This window comes from Camelus ferus, chromosome 18 (genome assembly GCF_009834535.1).
Source record: "Camelus ferus isolate YT-003-E chromosome 18, BCGSAC_Cfer_1.0, whole genome shotgun sequence".
Lineage (NCBI taxonomy): Eukaryota > Metazoa > Chordata > Mammalia > Artiodactyla > Camelidae > Camelus > Camelus ferus.
This window is the reverse complement of record NC_045713.1, coordinates 776101-780452: the sequence shown is the minus strand read 5'-3', so window position 1 is coordinate 780452 and position 4352 is coordinate 776101. Positions and strand designations below refer to the sequence as shown.

The following is a 4352-nucleotide window of genomic DNA, read 5'->3' as shown; positions in this document are numbered from 1 at the left end:
CCTGCACCCCCTCATCCCCTGAACTGCCTGCGCCCTCCCACAGGCCCCTGCACCCCTGCCACCACTTACACCTTTGCACTGCTTACACTCCTGCACCCCTGCATGTCCCACCACCACCTCTTGGCCTGTGGCAGAGTCTCTGCTGTTTAGACCAATGCCAGGAACTCTCACATCTTTGCCAGTATATGATGCATCAGTTGACGTCTGGGGTTGGCTGCAGGAAGGTACATGTTCCCGGTCACTAGCCTGGGCCACTAGGGTGATCTCTGTGAGGTCACCCGGACGGGCTCAGAGATGCTGTTTTCCGGGAAAAGGAGTTTGAAACTGGTCTTGAGGGCAGAGCTGTGCTCACCAGGCCGTCCCGCTTCATGTTTTATACAGGGCTTGGGGGATGTGAAATGGATCTGACCAAGTAAGTACTGCCTGCTGTGCGCCCACCTCAGTCCCTGGGCTCGTGAGGCAGACTGACTGGCTCCCACCTCAGGGACCAATGTTGGGCACCTGAATGGTCCCTTGGAGTCATCCCATCAGTTCTCAGGAAGAAGTCTGGCTGCTTCTCAACCCATGGGCCCTCCCTCCCACTGTGCTGGCCTCAGGAAGGTTCCTGTAGTTGGGGAAGAAGGCAGCCCGACCCCCTACCCCCACCCCTCACCTTTCTCTAACCCAGCTGGTGCTTTTCTCTGCCCTTCAGAGTCTGGAAAAGCCATTCCTCTTCAGTTATGCCCCTTTGAGATGGACTTGCTTCCACTCAAGTCTAGGCGAGGGATGCACCATGGAAGGCACATGAGCAAGAGAATCAAAATAAAATACTTTCTTCTGTGAGGTTTTCTGTTTATCTACTGGGGCTGGGCTGTGTTAGTTTGCTACAGCTATTGGTGTGAGGGGCTAAAGCCGCCTGTGTGTCCTTGTTTTCATCTCCCCCGCTGGCTTTGTGGGTTTTCCCTAGACACTCCTGAGACATATTACTTTCTTTTAGTTTTATTCCTGTCATTGCACAGGGGCCCTACTGACATGGAGGTAAGGGGGTTGGTGGAGCTGGACAGAGCAGGGCATCTGTAGTCCTGTGATTAGTTCTCATTGAGCCTGTGCCCTGAGCCTTGACCCTCTCACAATTGTGTCTCTTTCCCCTCACCCCCAATTTGGGTGACACAGAAGTGTATTTCCCTTCCCCCAGGTTGGTTAGGACTTGGTAAAATAATTTCTCATTAAAAAAAACAAACAAATAAAAAACAACTTCCCCAGTGAAACAGAATGTTCTGGGTGTATTTCAATAGAGTTATTTTCTGCTTTCCCAGGCGGAAGCATTAGGAGTCTTCTCTGACTTTCAGTCTGAGACAGGGTACGGTCCTGGAGGTAAAATGCATGAAAAAGAGCAGGGGGCCCCTCTGACTGGCCCCCTGGAGTTGTCACACTCAGACTTCCCCATGCTGAGCCTCCCGCTGGCCTCAGGGACCTGTTAAATCTGCCTTTCCCCGGGGTTCTTACAAAAGCGGGTTCTGCCCTGGGAGCTGTGACTCTCCAAGCCTGCCCGGCTGCGTCTCTGGGTTGGGACCAGCTTTCCCCCTCAGTTATCTTGTGGATCTAAGAAGAGCAGTGGGTTTGAAGCTCCCTCAGCCCTGGTGTTGTTTTCAGGACAGAAGGAGCAACTTCTGAGCTCCTCACAAGCTGGACCAGAGGCTGGAAGCCTCCATTCATCTGCCTCCGTGCAATCAGTGGCTGTTTTTCTGGCCGAGTTTCTGAAGATGTGGATTTAAACACACACATCCCAGCCCCTACAGGAGCACACAGTCCCAATAAATCCCCCCAGTTTCGACTGGGAACTACGGAGCCAATGGGGACACGAGTTTTGGGACCACAGAGGCCTGACTGCATGACTTGCTCCGTGGCCTATTAACGTGGTTGCTCTGGGCCTTGTCTGAAGTGGCTTGCTTACCACACCTGGTATGTGGGAAACACAAAATAAGTATTAGAACCTGCACTTTTGCTCCCTCCAGGGCCTTCAAACATAGAAAGTAATAAGTGAACTCAGACGGCCTAGTCACCACAATGAGGTCCGACCAGCCTGGCTCTCCTGAGTGATGGGCACTGACTTGCACCTTAACTCGGAACAGTAGGGGAACCGCCTTCCTCTAACTGGGCCTCTCCCCAAACCAGGCACGCCCTCAGCTGAGACGGGGAAAGCTCACCCACTGAGGTGTGTGCTGGTGGCTTCAGTGTGACCTGGCCCTGCCGGGATGTGAACCTGAAGTGAGTGCGGTGGAGGGTCGGGTGGAGGGGGGGGTCCATTCTTGGGTGGCAGGGGGCCCAGCAGCACCCCGCCCGGCCTGGTGCCTGGGGCTCCCTAACACCTCCTACAGCTCCTGGGTTGGCTCCAGTCCTGGCCACTCCACACACCCTCCCAGTATCTTTTCATTAAGTCCCTTTTTTGCTTTTATCAGCGAGAAGTGGCTTCTGTTGCTTGTTCAGTGGAACAGTGCATCGGGAAACCAGACTATTTCTAACATCAGTAAAATACCAACCTCGGTCAGCTCGCCGGGCAGACCGCGCAGCACAAAGGCCTGCAAAGGGCTGTGCGAACGGCTTACGTGAAGGGTCCTCATCACCTGACTTCAGAGATACAGAAGCTGGTGGTTCAGGTAAAACCTCAGGGAGGGATTGAGGAATCCAAAGCTGGTTGGTTTCAAAGGCTAACTGGTCAGACCAGACCCCTGAGCTGTGGTCAGAAGCCTAGCTCAACATCACGCAGACTCAGCACACTAAGTGCCGGGTGGGGCCGGTGGTGTTCCCTTTGCAGGCTCTCGTTGGGGATTCACTGTAGCCCCTTACATGCAGCAGAGATTCCAGCCCCCTTAGCCCCCACCCTGAGTGATCCATGACACAAATCCCGGGAGTGTTTAATTTTCATCTTTGTTTAGGAGGATGAAGGTGGGGCAAGAGGAGGCATAAATTCATACTGACTGACTCAAGGTCACAGCCAGCACCTTCCTCCTCGGAGAGCTATGTGCTCCCACAGTTGTGGCTGGGGGGCTGGGCGGAGACCCTCCTCTGGTCCCAGAGGGACTCGCTCCTCTGGCCACAACTGATGGGTTGGACAACAGATCCAGGGGGAGACAGAGCATCGTTCCTGGGAATTTGGAACTGACACACAGAAATCAAGTTCACTCATCTGGGGATTGGCGAGGGGGAGGGGCGGTGGTTGGAAATCAAATGAAACCAGAGCATGAGAGAAAGTTAGAAGTGAAAGAGAGAGAGACAGAGAGACTGAGCTTGTGAGAGCAAATAGTCAGAAAGAAGGAAAACAATCAGGGGACAGAGGAATTCCAGCTCCTGACTGTCTAGTCTGTCCCAGCCCATCAACCACCCCGCGGGATGGTTAATATCATTCCAGTTTTGCAGATTAGGAAACAGGCTGAAAAAGGTGGGGGCTGGGTTTGGGTGCACAGTTAATTCAAGTGCCGCTGGGCCCCTCATTTCCCATTGCCTGAAGGCACCTTAATCCTCAATGGGACCCCTGCGGTCCCCTGACCGCCCAACACCCTGATCAAAGGGCCCCTGCAGGAGTGGGAACCCCTCTGAGTGTGGAGAGTTCCCTGCACCGAGATGCCATGCATCAGCAGGCTCCCGCTCACCCCAGGTTAACATCGCCCCAGCTGTGCAGTCTCCCGACCCACTTCCCTCCCTGCCAGGCACCCCTGTCCTTACCACCGAGTGTACTGCAGGAATTCAGGCACAGGGATGCCCAAAGCAACACGAACCCACCGGCTGTACAAACAGCAGACTGCCAGCCCCACCTGGGTTCCAAGGGGAGAGTAGGCGTCCTCACCGTTCATGTGTCGAAGACAATCTTCTTCTTCAGCTGGAGGTTATAGAGAAAAATAAAATGTCCAAAACATAGTTCGGTGAGGAATTCCTCCAAGGACCTGACTCCAGAGTACTACAACCAGGTGTACCTATCCCCCAGACTTGGGGTGAAGGTGGATTATTGATCAGCACAACCCCCGGTGGCCCAGCTCCTCGGCTTGGCTGCCCAGAGGGGGCTGGGGGAATGGGTAAGGCCAGGGCACTCAGGAAGAGCACAGAGGACCTGACATCTCCCCTCCGCACTCGTAAACCCTTCCCCAAATCTCAAGACATCGGACAGAGAGCCGCCACAACAATAAGGAGATGCTCCCATCTCTTCACTCACTCCTTTCAGTTCACTTACGAGCTGAGCATCCACTGGGTCCCAGGACATGACACATAGGATGACCGTTGGGACAGGCTTGGTCCTTCCACCTGGACCCTGTTCAATCTGATGGAAGAATGATCACTTATAAAGAGTTTCTCAAAATTATACAGAGACCAAAGACAAA

At 53.9% G+C, this 4352-nt stretch overlaps 1 long non-coding RNA gene across 1 annotated transcript in view; it reads right to left on the bottom strand.

The window, feature by feature from the left end:
* LOC116657406 overlaps positions 1–4078 on the bottom strand; it is a 20348-nt gene extending 16270 nt beyond the window's left edge. Inside the window, exons 1-2 of the long non-coding RNA XR_004312487.1 lie at positions 4065–4078; positions 2488–2491 (exon numbers count right to left, since the gene is read on the bottom strand). This is a non-coding gene — a long non-coding RNA (uncharacterized LOC116657406). The remainder of the gene's footprint in view (positions 1–2487; positions 2492–4064) is intronic.
* Between the last annotated feature and the right edge of the window lie 274 nt (positions 4079–4352).